Genomic DNA, 17,879 nt, shown 5'->3' with positions numbered 1-17,879 from the left:
AATAATAATAATCATGTACATTGTACTTGATAATTTATAAAATTAACTTTCTCACAACAACCCTGTAAAACTGACAGTGTTTGTCTTATTATCCTCATTTTACAGATCAGAAAACTGAAGTTTAGAGAGGCATCCCTGTGGAGAGATCACTATTATGAGGAAGAATTCTGTCATTGTACAGCAGCAGAAAGTACCTCCATTTTTTTTCCTAAAGTAAGCTAAGTTTCCCCACCCATTCTAGGAAATATCTTTACCATAAAAAAATAAAAAATAAAAAAAAAAAAACATTTGCTACCTGGTTCCCAACCTTCTGGTGATTAACATCTTCCTGCTTAGTTACAGTAGTACAATAATACCTAACACATTTTCTGTTACCATGTTCACATTCAAAATCTTAACCCCATTAGCACTTGTTTGAAGATGCAAGGTTAACACCAGTCTTTGATGAAGCAATCAATAAAGTAAGATTTTGATGGAAATGGGACATAATTCAAGGCAGGTATTATTAACCTCTGGCTCATGAAATTTAATACATATGTATTTTTAGGATTATTTCAATGTAACAGGTTTTCTACAAAATTTATTTTATGTCTTTAAAAACATTATTTTGAGAAAGATAATATGGGTTTTAGAAGATTGCTAATGAGTGTCCATGGCACAAAAAGGAAAAAAAATTAAGAACCCCTGAAGTAAAGTATTCCCTAGAATAATAATAAAAACAAAATATAGACTATATAGTGCTTTAAGATTTGCAAAACACTTTGCATTTGGTTTCTCATTTTGAGATGAGTTACTTTTATCCCCATATATAGGTGAGGAAATTGAGAAGCACAGAGACTTGTCTAAAGCTAAGAAGGGTCTTGCTTATGTCTTCAATGTTTTGCATGCCATCTATTGTACCACTTAGCTACCCTCATAAGAGAAGTTCTAACAGAAGATATCCTCAATGGAATTAGAACCCCCCCAAAAAAAGATTCCCTATTGATAATGATATTCTCCAAATGATCCTGTTTATAACTGATACTGCAGTAATTAACATGTCCCTGAACACAACAATAAAATCTCCTCAACAGAATCCACAATAAAGTAAAAGAATTTGATTGGTTATATCCATACTAGAAAAGCAAAGTTTAGATAATAGTCTGGTCTATGAAATATATCTTAGAAGAGTAAATGGGCATTTAGATTATCACTTGTCTAGTATGCTATAGTAGGAATTCCTTGAATGTATAGATTGAAATAGCTAAAACCCGAGGTCTCTTCCTCCACTCTAATTCTGTGACTCTGTAAATTATTGATTTACTTCAAATATTATATTTCATATATAAATGCATATACATATATATACAATATACATATAGGTATATTTTGATCATGAAATATGTATGTATACATATAATATACGTAAATCCATGTATATTGAAATTCCTATAAAAGTTAGAATTTATGCATAAACATAATTAGAAAAATATATATAGGTATATATGGACAGACAATTGTAGATACAGAAGTAACTATAACAACACCTGCTATGTGTTTTTTGTAACTTGATCTCTATTCATTGATAGTCTTTCATACTTATATAATGCTAGTCATTTCTCTTTACCACAAAATAAATAAAAATAATAGTATTTATAAATATTTTAAGCTTTGCAAGATTTTTAATAAATCTTATCTCATTTGATCCTTACAACAACCTTAAGAGGTAGGAGCTATTATTCTCTTTTTACAGAGGAAGAACAGAGGTAGAGAGTAGCTAAGGTTGGTAGTGTCACTCAATCACTATCTGAAATCCAATCTGAATTCAGATCTTACTAATTTCAAATTCAACACTCACTTGAACAAGTCTACAGTCAGAAAAAGAGGAGTGTACATGAAACAATGAGTCTCTATTGTTTTTTAAACATATATTAAATCTAAAACAAAAGTTCCCATGCTATTCTGCTAATCTATATCCTCTTTCTATATACTTTATATGTACTCTCTTATTCATTTTCATCTCAATGTTTTATTGAAGCTTTTTTCTTTCTTTGTCATTACTATAACCTATCCATTCCTCACATGAAACTTTCATCCCTCATTTTTTGTAATAATTAAATAAAACAAAGCCAATTTCCACATTGCTTTTTTTGAAGATACAATGTTTCATTCTACACCTCTTGGACATCCTTTCCTCTCTGCCAAGAAGCACATATACTTTTAATGCAGGCTTAAATTATTCCTCTTGGGATAAAAAATGATCTGAAGTTAATTTGAAGGCTATAATAATATTAATCCTATGGGAGGAGGGGGTTGACTATGCAGGGAGAAAATTAGTTTTTATTATGGATGGATAGATTTTATATATAGCTCAGGAAGACCAGGGCAACCACAAGACATGTTTGAATTAGAAGATATAATCTGATTTAACAGGAATTGCAGGTAAATAGTTTGTAAGAATATCACTGATTGGAGACATTCTGTCTAAATGAAAGAAAATATTTCATATTTTAGATGGAGATCAGAATGGAATACAAGATAAGATCAATCTGAATCTGTTTGGGGAAAATTATGTAGTACTTTCAATAATGCTATGAAAGCTGATCTTACTCTTCACACAAAATGATCTCCTGGAGATGGTATCCTGCTGTAAACTCATGAAATATTAGCATAGTATGTAGATAAAATGGCTGTCTCTGAAGTTAGAGAATGTGAATGGGTTTAAATCCTTACTCAACTACCTCTGTGACTAGTATGGAACCTTACATATAACAGGTACTTGATGAATATTTGTTGAATAGTATGAAGTCAAATGTATGATGGGAAAATAAGATAGATTAGTCATTAGTATAAATGATAAACCTAAACCGTGCAGTGGCAACTGTGTGACATTACTCAATGAGAGGAAGTAATCTAATAAGCTGGGGGAAGAACTTAAAGAGTTTTAGACAAGATAGTCAAAATTTGCAGTGGATGAGAAAGTATGCAGGATTTAAAATGTGAGAGAAGGGAAGGAGTGCTCTCAGCAATGAAAGCATAAGGTTATCAAAGTATCAAATATATTCATATTTTTCTCTAAAATTTAATATACTTTCTCTTTTTTCTGGTCAAAATTGCTCCATGCACATTTCTTATTTAAGCTTCTAATTAGTATTGTTCTCCCACATTTAAGTATTGCTAATCATTTCATTTTATCATAAATACTTTTGAAGAATGCTTAAATTATGCCTCTTGGGGCAAAAACGTCATCCAAAGGTTTGGTTGACAATTGAAATAACATTAATTCCTTAGGGATGTGGGGTGTGAGAAAAGAAAATGGTTTCATTATTGGAGGATTTATCAATATCACAGGCTTAGAGTTTCTAAATGTAAGCTAGAAAGTATCCGAGTTAACTTGATTCTCTCAACTCATATCATTTAGTAGAATTGCCTACTTTATTAATAAAAAAGGCAAGACTCAGGAGAATATAAATCCCATTAGCATCTTCAAAGTATACCAACCTTCCTACTCATTCAAACCTTCTACATACAATTCATCAGCTTTAAATTCAAAACATTTACTTAAGTACATACTTTGTGTCAATACTTTTCCTCCCAATATTTCTTAACTATACCTTGAAAATAAAATTTTAATTTTAGTCCAAAGTAACTTTCTAGATTTGGTTTAAGATGGTGGCTTATAATTTTTCAAAACTTTTTCTTCTCTCTGTTCACAGTGGTTCAGATCTAAAAGACCTCTTCTCATTCATTCTCTTCAGTCTCATGTACTACAGCAAAAGTGCATAGGGCTTGTGGGATTCTTTCATGTGTTATGCATATCTGTCTATTACCAACTAGATTAAGACCACTGTTCTATTTCTCACATGTCAACTAATGAATTATAATGGCATTGAATTGTGTAATATGACTTTGATGTTTTTTCTGCAAAATTAAACTAATGCTTTCAAAATTGGATATCAAATATTCCTTAATAAGGCATAATCACTAAGACACTGAGTTAGTTTAGAGGTTGTTTCATCCAATTTTCATAGAGGAATCAAGCTATAATAAATGGAAAAATTCTCATCCTCATTGCCCTTCTATAAAAAAGTACCTACAGCCAGTGAAGGGGTATTGACCCAGAACAAATAAATTAATAAGCCTTAGTAATTATATTTGGGTCATTTTATTTTAAACCATGAAATCAAAAGCTCTGTTCACATTAGTGCATGAATTGCTGTAACTAGCTACTGGGGCTCCCCTGATAGAATACCATCTGTGAATGTATTCAAGGTTTTTTTTTCATCATCCAGACAAAAGTTTAATATCTCTCTCTCTCTCTCTCTCTCTCTCTCTCTCTCTCTCTCTCTCTCGAGTTCCATCCTTTTAAAACTACTCAATTCTCCTTCATCAGATAATCATAAAATGACCATTAAATACTGTCAAAATGGTATAGAAGCTTGGCATTAATGACACTTCAATAGACAATCCAGGACAATCCAGGAAAAAATTCTACTTTGAAAAATTAAAGGAAGCAGAAGTTTGCTTTCATTACTAAAAGACTTTTTTTCCTGTTATTCCTATTTGAAGTTAATAATTTCTTTGCAGCTATTGCTAGAATTGTAAACTGGTACAAGTATTCTACAAAGCAATTTGAAACTATGTCCAGAAGTTATTGAATGTCCATCTCCTTTGTACCAGTGGTACAATTACGAGGCCTATAGCCCTGAAGAAATCAACAAAGAGGAAAAGGGCCCATGTGTACAAATATTTTATAATAGTTTTTTTGTTGAGTCAAAAAACTGAAAAGTGAGGGGTATCCATCAAGTGGAGATTGACTGAAAAAAAATATAGCCTTATGAGTGTGATGGACGATATAAGAAATAAATAAGTGGATCTTTCAGAGACACTCAGGAAGAGCTGATTGAACGGATGGGAGTAAGGTGAGTAGAACCAGGAGAACTCTAATTTCAGCTTATTTACCTGGACCACCAAATCTGAAAAATAGTATAGTACTTAAAGTGAGCATAAATTAATATATTTTACTTATAGCAAACTTATCCAATATATCTTGGGAATATAGTCTTCTCATATTGAATCCTTTTCTCTTTTTTCCTGTTATTAATCAATACTTCCAAAATCCCAGCCCTGGTTTACTTCTACCATTCATTCATGATGGAAGAAGTCTAGGCAACTTCAACTTCACTGTTGAGTACAAATTTATTTTATCTAATCTCATCCAGGTCCACACTTCTGCAAAGCAATCATTATGTGTGTCCATTATTAACTTTATAACACTCTCCATAACTATTACTCCAAATTTTCCTTTCTCCTCTCATTCCTGTTATACCATCCTCTCTTTACTTCATCTCAGCAGAAAACCTAGTCTACTTTTTGTTACTAAGAAAATAGATTCTATCCTTAATAAATATGTTCTATTCAATTTTTTTTCCCCAAACCTTCTAAATCTCTTGGCATAACCCTTTTCCATAGTCTCTCTCCCTTTGCTTTGTTCTTAGTTCTTTGACAAATCTAGCTCTCTACGTAACATTCTTGATTCCATGTTTTCTTTTCTTTTCCACCAAAATATTTACCAGACACTGTGTTAAGCTATTGAAGCCTGCCTGCTTGATCATCCTCTCACTCCTTGTGATCACTACTCTCTAAATATCAGCTCAAATTCCTCATCACCAACTGTAGCCATCATCATCTGAATATTCCAATGGCATTTCAAGTTCAATATGTCTAAGCTGGAACTTAACATCTTTCTTCTTGAATCTATCACCATTCAATTTTCTTTTCTTTCTTCTATAAAACACAGCTGTCCCTTCAGTAAATCTATATTCTTGATGCTTCAATCTTCCTTACTCCCTTATACAATTAGCTTCTTAGTCTTGACAACTTTATCATCATCTTATATCCATCCCCTTCTCACCACCTTAAATTTAGGCCCTTATCCCTTTTCTCTTAGCCACCTTAGTAGTCTCCCAATCAGTCCCCTTGTGGCCAGTTGCTTCCCTTTCTAATCCATCTTCCAAACACCTGTCTGACCATGTTCACACCCACACACACTAAAAAAATATTTAGTGTTTTCTCATTGCTTCTTGTATGAAATATAAAATCTTTGGCTGGATAGTTAAAGTCTTGGATAATCTGGCTTTAATCTTCCTTTCTAGACTTATTTCACATTACTTTTCTTCAGTCAGTTTAAATTTCAGCCAAGTTAAACCCTTCCCCTTTATCTACTCTTTCATCTCTCTCTCTTCCCTCAACCCCTTCCAAACATGGAATTCAATCTCAATCCTTTGTGTCTTTGAATAGGCCTAAAATGCACTTTCCTCACCTAGATTTATTTATTTCCTTCCTATGTCCATATATGCGGTTGCATACTACAGGAAACTTTTCTTTAATCAATATAGTTTTTAGTCTTTTCTCCTTCCTCAAATTATCTTATATTCGCTCATTCCCTACTAGAATGATTTTCATCATCTTTGTATCCCTAGCCTTTAGTATGGTCCTTAAGCTTAAGAGGCCCTCAATGAAAGTCTACTAAAGTGAAATAAATGCAGGCTGGTTTACGACTGTTATGCTTTTGGGGGGAAAGGAAGTGCAGAAAGTATGTTATTTCTCTACTTAGCCTCTATTTACAGCATTATTTATCAAAATTATTCAGGATTACATCATTACCTAATTCAGACTTTTATTGTGAATATCTAATATTAAAAAGCAGAAGGTAAGAAAAAAAATGAAAGAAAAGGAAAATTTCAATCAATTTTATAGATGGCTTAAAGAATAAAAATTATATTCTCCAAGAGATAGCAACTTGTTTCATCCCAAAGAGAAAGTAAAAAAGATCATGACTTAGTGGGCAGCCTCTTGGAGGAAATTACTTGGAGCCTACAGGGTCTTATAAATGGCATTCCACCAATTTTGAAAATATACATTGCTATAAGGAAAATACATTTAGATTATTATAAAACTAGATAATATCTTAACTTTTGAATAGAGAATAATAGTAACAAAATGGGATGGCCAGTAGTTTAGTCTCCAACCTCCCATAGTTGCCAATGAAGGATGCTTCAGAGGACAACATAAAATTCCTGTAATTATTACTTAACTTTTATTTGGCACCATAAATGTACCCAGTGCAGTTTGATAAATAAAGTTGTGCCAAGCCAATAACAAAATCTCTGCCCTGAGGAGTTTAAAGCCATGAATGATGGTAATAATACACCTAATTGGGCAATACTATACCATGGAGGGAAATTTCTTCCTAGGAGGATTTGTTGTTTTCATGACATATTTAAGACTATATAGCTGAATGTACCCTTTCTTAAATTACTCCTCTATAAGTTTTAAAAAACCACAAACCAAAACAATACAAAATAAAGCAAAAAAGACACAACACTGTTGGCCAATACAGTCCTAGAATTGAAGGCAAAATGGGTTCTATGGTCCCAGAGAGGATCTCTCTGGGTTCAAAGACATTAAATTGAAATCTCTCATCTGAATCCTTTCTCATCTGGAGCAAATTGTGTCAAAAAGCATCAATTAAACTTTCATTTTGAGCCCAGTAGTATTGTTCACCTGTACCCATCTTAACCCAGGCTCTGTTTAAGGTGAATTAGTGAAAAGAATACTTAATGTGGAATTATTCTGTCTTTCAAACTTCCTACACCCTTTCCTGCCTCCACACACTTACAGTAGCCATCCAGGAGAATTGTAATGTATTCTATTTTACTACTCTTCCGTTCTTCATATGTGTGTGTGTGTGTTTTGTGTGTGTGTATGTGTTTATTCACATATATATGCATGTGTGCATATGTATATGTGAACATATATATAATCTCCATCTATAGAACATAAGATTCAACACTATAAGAAATGATAAACTTCATAATCTTAGAAAACATGCATAGACTTGTACAAAATAATGAAGAGTAGAATGAGCAGAACCAAGAGAATATTGTATATAGCAACAGCAATATTATTTTAATAACAATTAAGTAAATAAGCCATTTTGACTATTATTATAAATACCCAAATTGACTATGAAGGACATATGAAAGAAGATGCTACATGCACTCAGAGAAAAAAACAGATAAAGAGAATTATATATAGAATGATTTATATATATATATATACATATATATATATATGTGTGTGTGTGTGTGTGTGTGTGTGTGTGTATTTGGATGTATGTGCATATTTGGGTCTATGTGTCTAACAGTAGCTGGCTCTGGTGGAGAAGGGAGAAAAAAGAATATATATATATATATATATATATATATATATATATATAATGGATTTGAAGATTCATGCACAATCATCTTTTTTTTATTTTACTGTTACTTTAACAGTATTTATTTTACTTTTATAGTAACTATTTCATTCCATAAATTAAAAATTAAATAATTTTTAAAAGCATAAGCTTTGGGACAGCTAGGTGGCACAGTGGACAGAGCACCGGCCCTGGAGTCAGAAGTACCTGAGTTCAAATTTGCCTTGCTAAAAACCCTAAAAAAAAAAGCATAAATTTCATTAGAGTAGGAATTCTTATTATTCCTATTTATGACTGCTTATTGACTTAATAAATGCTTATTGACTGATGGATCAGTTAATAAATTGATACATAAAATATTTTATAAACCTTAAAGGGTTATGTCTCAACTTTCATCATTATCCTATAATTCAATCCCAAACATCACACTTTATTCCTGTATATTTCTTTCTTTTTTAGGTTTTTGCAAGGCAAATGGAATTAAGTGACTTGCCCAAGGCCACATAGCTAGGTAATTATTAAGTGTCTGAGGCCTCATTTGAACTCAGGTACTCCTGACTCCAGGGCAGGTGCTCTAGCTATCCACTGATCCATCTAGCCACCACCTGTATGTTTCTTAAAACCTAAATGTTATCATCTTGGATTAGGTTGTGGTATATTTTACATGCCACTATATTTGTTTATTTCTGTATACATGTTAGTGTTGTCTATTTAAGTCTTATGAACTTATAAATAGAAATTACCACATCTGTTTTATGTATCTATTTGAATGCAAGGAGAAGGAGGAGAAAGAAGAAAAGAGGAGATAGGCAAGACAAAAAAAGAGAAAATAAGGGGAAGGAGAAGGAAGAATAATGATAAGTAGAGAGAAAAGAAAAAATTAAAGGAGAAGAAGAAGGAGGTGGGAAGGAGGAATAGAAAAAAGTCAAAGGAGAGGATAAGAAGAGAAAAATTAAAAAGGGAATGAAAAGATTAAAAAGGAGAGTGATGAAGTAGAAAAGAAGTTAATGGAGATAATCAGAAAGACAGCAAGAAAAGCAAAAGATGGAAAGCAGAAGGAGAAAGAAAAGGAGATGAGAATAAGAAACATCAAATGTGATACAACATGACTTTTTAAATTTATTTATTTTTAGCTTTTTGCAAGGCAATGGGGTTAAGTGGCTTGCCCAAGGCCACACAGCTAAGTAATTATTAAGTGTCTGAGGCAGGATTTGAACTCAGGTCCTCCTCACTCCAGAGTCAGTGCTCTATCTACTATGCCACCTAGCCACCCCTACAACATGATTTTTGATTGGAACTGTCATATGTGAAATACTGCAAAAGTCAGCACTGAACTTGCCAATCTTGTGTGTAGTGTGGCCTGTACGCTTACATTAGTTTTTTGGCCTTGGACTAAGAGTTCTTGGGAAGCAAGGAATATACTGACATTTTGCTTTGTACAACAAAAAAGCTAGTATACAGTCTTGCACACAAGTGGACCAATGCTTTTATGGGTATATTGTTTAGGTTAATAATAATGTGATATTTAATGAATTTTTGTTTCTTCCAGATGACAAACCAATTGATAAAAATAGTGATATAATTTTGCCATAAATTTTCTTTCTTATCAAACCAATCAAATGTCATACAGCAGCCCTAATCAAGCTTTCCAGAGGCAAGGGGTTCAGCTTTTCTTATTAAAATTGGACTTTGTCAACTGTGTTTCTCCTGAATGCCACAAATTAAAAATGTTTCAAATAATCTATGAAAAGAAAGTGTTTCTGTTGTCACTTAGATTATATTCCCATTTGAGAAAATGTTATCTTTAATATTGCCTCCTTTCCTTTTTTAAAAGAGCACCATTAAGTGCTCAGAGGATTTTCAAAGTTGTTCTCCCAAAAAGCTTAAATTGACAATATGTATGTGGATTTTTAAATAGCATGATATAGTTGCATACGTGGAACAAAACAGAAATAAAAAAGAAATTCATCTTTTTCCCTTGGGGATAATTTTAGGCAGCATCATTGCCAGAAAGTGTAGGTTTTAAAGAAATGGAGCCATTAAAAAGAAAGAGAAAAGTATACTAGTTGTATAAAATATCATTAATTGATTACTTTTGAGTGCAACAAAAAACATAATAGCAGGATAAAAAGAATAAAATGAATACAAGCACTTTGAATCTAAAAAATGATGAATAGCTTAAATCATAGCTATAACATATCAAGAACTCATACTTCAATAATTCTGGGATCAATGTTCTTCAGTATGAGAATCCACTCATACCTATAATTGATAGGATTTTGTGCAATTATCTCCTTATTAATCTTCCCTAGAGGTCTTGTACCAATGTGTTAGATGTATTCCCCTGCTTCATCCAAAATTTCTAAATAACATTATAGCAATCAAAATGTTCTTTTATTGTTCTTCATTGTTGTCATATAGGTAAACTATCTCCTTTACTTGAATTCATCTCCTAGTCCTGCATCTGGTCTTGTAAAAGTTTTCATTTTGCTATCATGATATTTCATGTCACCAGATGCACTTTTACAGTAGCAGACAGTGCAACTCAATTTCCCAAATGGAATTCAGCCTGACTGCTCATCAGAGATCAGAGTGGTATAATGCATAAAAGGCCCTATTTCAAAATTCTGACTCTATACTAACTGAGTAAACTTCACTGAATCTCACTTTTCTGATTTATATGATAGGGGGATAACAGTAATTATAGTTGTAAGGATCAAACAAGAAGATAAATGTAAAATATTGCAAATGTAACACATAGTAAATGTTTAATAAATGTTTATTCCTACCCAATCTATATATTTTCATTATTGGTTTTATTGTTATTCTCCAATGTTGACTTTTCCAAAATATGTGTATTGCTGAATTAACTCAATAGGCTATGAATACTAAAGTCTCCCAAAATCTGTTCAAAAAGTGCTTTATTTATTTGTTTGTCTCATTCCAGATTATCACTCTCTTAAAGTGAGCTTGGATATTGTTGGTAAATCTCCATAGAATTCTGGTACTTAATAAAACCAGTAATATGCCATCTGCAAGCAGAAGAATCCAGAGAATTCCATTATCAGTAGGGAATCCATCTTCCAATTGGGTCTTGTCCAAGAATAATATCCCTCCATGAAAGTGGTCAACAGTTTTGAAATTTTTTTTCCTCTAAGAATTTCATTGATATAGATGCTCTGAGGATAACTGAATAAACTTTATAACTGACAAATAACTCTTTCTCACTATTATCTTACCTTTGAGGGGTTGGGGAATCAAGGTGCCTTTCTGGTGCTATAACTCATAAGCTTCAGTTGATTTGCTTCTGCTATAATATCAGTTAATGTCAATGTCAGCCATAGTTAGATTTTGGAAAGTATATCAAAACAACAATTTTACTAATCACAATAGTTGACATGAGTCACTTCCTCCACTTTCCCATCCCCAAGGGGGAAAAAAAATCTGCAACACATTTCTACAAGTATATACACAGAGTGTCCTAGGGAAATGGACTGAGGCTTAGAAAGTTCATGTGACAAAGGGGTAACTTAGCTTCTCAAAATTCTTTTGTTGGAGTACTCAGGATGTTCCCATTAAGTATAGTATAGTTTTATTTATTTTGTTTTTCATTTTCTTCCCTGCTAGGTAGAGCCTGGAATCTGGTTTCCTCATTTCTTCCATTCTGTACTCAAAGCCTGATAAAGACAGTCAATGAGAAAAATGGAAATTCCAAAATTTTCTAGATCTCTAAAGTTCACAAGGTCAAGGGGATGATTACAGAAGTCAGAGGTTTGAACCCTTCCAAGTAATTGTATTCTTGTGAATATGGCTGATATTCTCTCTCTTGGCTTATTATTCATTGACTTCTTTGATTCCATTTTAATCATTTATGTAGGCCCTAAAACATATCCTTTATCTAATTCTGAACAAACATTTATTGCATCTAGGGGAGTGTCTAAATCTTGTATACATAATGAGCAACTGAGATATATTTTCAGCTTGTTTAAGTGTATTAATGCGAAAAGAAGTAGATGATTTTGATTCCATGCTTGGATACTGTTCATGTGTTCATATGTGACTACAATATCCATACTGGAGATGCTTTTTGGAGGACACCTCATATGTCTATATTTTGTTCTGTCAATTTTTTTGTAATCAAGAATCAATAAAAATGGGAAATTATAGATTCAATATATAATTCTTCTTAATGATATATCTGTAAAATTGTGCATTATAGAAATTTATTGGAAAAAACCAATATTTTTCTCTCATCTTTCAATTTTCTAAAATTCTTTGATATAAATTGAAGGTTGATCACCAAGTGACTTTACCATTATGGTGTCACAGTTTTGGACTTCAGTATTGTATTAACCAGAAGAAACCATTTTTATTTACTTTTACTAATTAGTAAGATATTAGAGTCTAAAAATAATAGTTATAAAATGCTGTAGAAAATCCAATAGATCTGTTTAATTTTATAGCTATTTGGGTTTTGTTTTGTTTTTTCTTTAAAATTTTAATTATAAGTGCTATTAGGATGAATTTTCATCCTTTTCATTTTTTATCTGAAAACATACTTTTCAGCAATTTTTTCATCTTTTATCTCATTTATATTTCCTCACCAGACAAAAACCTTCTGAACTGTCAAGGGAACCATCATACATCTAATCACCCTGAGTGACAACCTCATTGTCATCCTTGATTCCTGGTTCTCACTTATGACAAAAATCCAATTGTTGCTAAATGTTCTTATTTCCACCTCCACAACATTTAGTGTTTCTATTCCCTCTTCTCCACCCATATACCCTATAGTTTTCTTCAGACTATCATCATCTCTCAACTGTTACATTGCAACAGCCTTCTTAATAGCATCTATGTTACATCTCAGGCTACCCCAATTCATTACCACACTGCTACCAATTAACAGTCCCCTACTGAATTAACACTAGTAACTTCCTATTACCACCAGGAACAAATATGAACTCCTCTATTTGATATTTGAATGTTTCCTTCACAAAATAACTCCAAGTTATTTTTTCAGTCTTATTACATAAGATTTCATCTACCAATGAGGTCAATACCTTCCTTGTAACTTATTGTCATATATGGCAAATATAGCATAGTCTACAGAAGGAGATGAGTATTTATTAAGTTTTTATATTTGTACATAGGAATCCAAATATGATATATCTATTCTAGAAAAATACCTACAAATTTCCAAAATACTAATCAATTAATTAGAATATTTATTAGTGGACCTGTCTTCATTTAAACTGTAGAATAAGTTTCCACCTCTGATTTTTCTCTTTACTACAATGCCTTTATCAGTTTTAAGAACTGATCACTTTGGTTTGGACAAAGATATTCCAAGTTAAGTATGGCTAAATGTTTCTATTCAGGTCCCCATCTTGGACTGCCTGTATATCAGGTAGCGTGAGGGGATTATGGATATGGTTCACTAAAAGGAAGACAAGATGAATAAAAGTTTGGATTCTCAAAATAAAAAAAAAAAAGTACATCATCAGAAGCCAAATAGGCACAGTCAAAGATGAATGCAATGCATGAAAACCACTTAGAGGGAATGTATCAATCTTATAGTTCTAATTACAACGAATCAGGGCTACTGTGAGCATGATTCATTTAAGAAATACATGGATTAAAAATTCACTTTCACAGTTTGGAGCAATTCATTCCAAATGTCAACATGAGGAACAAGAAAAGATGAAATATACATACACAATGTATACATATGCTCATATATGTGGGACAAAATTATAAAATATTTTAATACTTGCACTATGCAAGTATACCATTGCCATAAGTTATACTAAATAGCAGTGGATATGTAAATTAAACATATAATAGAAACATGCCATTATTAACATCTATGCTTATGCTTTTTCCCCCAGTTCTTCGCATTTTTTTCAAGAATGCTTTACAAGATACCTGAGTAATTTTTACAATTCAAGTAGTCTCTTAATGTTAGAATTTTACAAGTCACAAAAAATGGTACCAATACTATTATAAGATATTTTACTTGCAAATCAGTTTATCCATGTTCTCCTAGAGCAAGTGGCATAATGTAGTTGCAAACTGTATTATAAGTAGATTTTCTTCAAATAATTATTTTCTGTTCCAGACTCACAACTAAACAATTCTTAAGTGTTTCTTTCAGATGATTTTTGGGAAATAATAATTATAATCATTATAATATTTCCTGAGGAAGCAATAATCAAGCAAATTAAATCTAGTAAGGTAAAATATGTCAATGTTGTCTTTTTAATATTGGTGAAATAGTTAAGGGTAAAACAAGCCATAATTCAATAAATATCAAATAAGTGCAGCAATGTTGTTAGACTTGCAATACTAGCCCTGTAGCTATGACTGAAATCTGATAATTAGTTATCCTATGATTCTGAAACAAAACTTGAGCAAAGAGCTTTGGATCAAGTAGGAACTGACCTATATACCTTTACCCCAAATAAACCAATATTATTTTTACCTTCAAAATAACTTACATAATTTTTTAAAAATAAATGTCTTTTTTTTACCAAAATCTATGCTCCTTGCACAGACTTCAAAACTGAGTCACAATAAGAATCTTTCTCTAATGTAAATAAGATAAATAGGCATCAACCAAACACTGAACAGTAGTAATGACATGACTAGAATGAAAGGAAATTTAACAAAGCTAAATGCAAAATCTTACACTTGAGCCTCACCCCCTCCAAATATCACAACTACAGGATAGGAGGGTGTGACAGAAATGCTAATTATCAAGGTTTCACTTCCCACCCACACTATGTCACAATATTCCTTTCCTTTAAAAGGTATTCCCACCCACACTATGTCACAATATTCCTTTCCCTTAAAAGGTAAAGAAGTTGTCCCCAAGACTGGATTGGTCAAGGAGATAAAGGCTTAAAACCATTACCTTTAAGGAACTTTTTGATAATTTCAGAACATTTTGGCAGCCTAGGAACCTAGAGGCATAAAGTGCTCTGTGGAGGTAGGGATTTTCATATTTAACATATGCCCCAAGTCCACTAGGAATTACCACAGCAGATTATTGCTGTACAGAACAGAAGGGAGTCATTTCTACCTGAGTTCAGTAATTTTGAGTATCTTTTTTAGACTATGGCTAAGTAAACCACCTTTATATGTATCTCTTATATGTCCCAATTTCATATTAGAGTCCATTTTGTCCAATAAACTGCCAGAATAACAGATTGAGTCAGATATCACCAAGTATCTTAATTAAAGCCACTATTTTTATGAAAAGGATGTTTGTTTGTTTTTGTTTTTAACTCTATGTGAATCAAATGGGAGATTTTAGAGTATGGGTGTCCAACTTTTCAGCTATTCTGGGCTGCTTCATCCAACAAAAACTTGTCAGAGTCTGCATATAGAATTTAATATTTTATGACTACATATAACTACTATACATATTAGTAACCCAAATTACCAATGATTATAATAACAACAAAATATAATAATGTTGCATGAATGGGCTTTGAGAATCACAAGCAGCCCATAGGTCGTAGTTAGTTTTTAGCCCTATATGAATCAAATGTGACAAAGCAGCAAAAATAAACTAATGATATCTTTGTCTAACTCGATAAAGGCATAAAGTTGAAAATGAGAGGGGATAAAATCTTGCTGAACTCTATTACCTTGGCCAAATTATATCTAGAGTATCATATTCAGTTTTGGGCAGCACATCATACAAAGAACATTGGACAGTTGAAGAGCATGTTTAGGAAGATAACCAAGAAGTTAAGGGAACTTCAACTAAGACTGGATAAAGGAACCTAGGAAGTGTGACATGGATAAACCAAAAAAAAAAAAAAAGAGAGAGAGAGAGTGTGTGTGTGTGTGTGTGTGTGTGTGTGTGTGTGTGTGTGTTTGCAGGAGAGGTATGTGACAATTGCTTTCAAGTATTTGAAAGTAGTTGAAATACTATCACTTCAAAATTGATATAATCTTGTTCTTCCTGGTCCTAGAAAGTATAATCAGTAGCAAAGAGTGGAAGTAATGTGCTTGATAAAATAGCTACATTCCTAGGAGTTCAAACTATGTTAAAGTAGAATGGGTACCTCAACAATTACTGAATTCACCTTCCCAAAATCATTAAACAGAGGGTAGATGATTACATGTCAGAGATGTTAAAAAAAGGGATAAAGATAGGAACTAGACCAGATAATCTTTAAAGTCTTTCCAATACTAAGAATCTGTGATTCTGTCTAGGGAATAGTCCTATGGGATGTCTCTATGCATCCATGGATAGCCCTAGAGAAAATAGTGGCAAAAATGAGAAAGATAAAAACCTTCCTATCTCTCAAAAGCTCAGCTCTTGCCTTCTCTCTGTTCTCTTGGCCTGGACAGTGGCAGCCTGGGTAAGTTCCATGGTCTTCATACTGCTAGGAAGCTCTGTAGCCACAGGAGAGACCAAAAGTGGCATGACAAATGATATAAGAAAGCACATTTGGGCACTGCCTTGAAGGCCAACCTATTTGGAGGAGCATCTCGTGCCAAAGGGATTGTCTTGGAAAAAGTTGGTGTAGAAGCCAAGCAGCCCAATTCTGCCATCAGGAAGTATATGAGAGTTCATTTGATTAAGAATGGCAAAAACTTCACTGCCTTTGTTCCCAATGACAGCTGCTTGAATTTTATTATTAAGGAAAATGATGAAGTTTTAGTTGCTGGATTTGGTCAAAAAGGTCATGCTATTGGTAATATTCCTGGAGTCCACTTCAAGGTTATAAAAGTTGCAAATGTTTCTCTTCTGGCCTTGTACAAAGGCATGAAAGAAAGACCAAAATCATAAAAAGTGTATGATGTCTCTGTCGTAGTAAAAAACTTTCACATTAAAAAAAAAAAAGCTCAACTCTTTCATCCTCTTTTATCAAAATCTGTTCTCAAAAAGGATCCAAGACTCGTCTACAATTATTTATGAATTATAGTTAACGATGTAAAAAGCAGGGGGTGGGGTGGGGCATCTAAGTGGTACAGTGGATAGAAAACCAGTCCTGGAGTCAGGAGGACCTGAGTTCAAATTTGACCTCAGACACTTATTAATTACCTAGCTGTGAACTTGGGCAAGTCACTTAACCCAATTGCCTTGCAAAAAAACAAAAAAAATTTTTTTTTCAATTAAAAATAAATAAATAAATAAACCAATTTAAAAGCAGGGTAATAATCATCTGATAAAATAGGAGTATACCTATCTAGGCAAAGTTTCAGACCACATCTATGATTCTATATAGATAGTAAATATTTGAAATTTGGACTTGAAATGGACTAACAAGGACAAAGTGAGTAGGATGAATCTTAAGGCTTTCTGGTATTTAAAATGTTCATTAACCAGAAGTAGGGACAATGACTGGAAGCTATTTTCACCATTTTCCCCCTTATTTCTTATGTTTCAAAAGTGACATAAAAGATTATTGCCCGTTTAGAACCATTTGATATTGGTAAGTTACTCAACCTCTTAGATTTATTACTTTGATAGTAAGTAACATTTTTCTCATTTCCTTCCAGAATTGTTGTAAAGCTAATGTATGTCAAATGATTTGTAGTTAATCAATGATAATTTATTAAATTTCTGCAGTGTACCAGGAACTAGCCTAGTTGAGCACTATGAACTATGTAGCACTGA

The 17,879-nt window shown here is 32.6% G+C and overlaps 1 pseudogene; it reads left to right on the top strand.

Annotated features, from left to right (window-relative positions):
* LOC141489427 (small ribosomal subunit protein uS12-like) overlaps positions 1-17,048 on the top strand; it is a 47,747-nt pseudogene extending 30,699 nt beyond the window's left edge.
* The last annotated feature ends 831 nt before the right edge of the window (positions 17,049-17,879 follow it).

This window comes from Macrotis lagotis, chromosome 5 (assembly GCF_037893015.1).
Source record: "Macrotis lagotis isolate mMagLag1 chromosome 5, bilby.v1.9.chrom.fasta, whole genome shotgun sequence".
NCBI classification, from domain to species: domain Eukaryota; kingdom Metazoa; phylum Chordata; class Mammalia; order Peramelemorphia; family Peramelidae; genus Macrotis; species Macrotis lagotis.
This window is presented reverse-complemented; position numbering and strand designations above follow the sequence as displayed.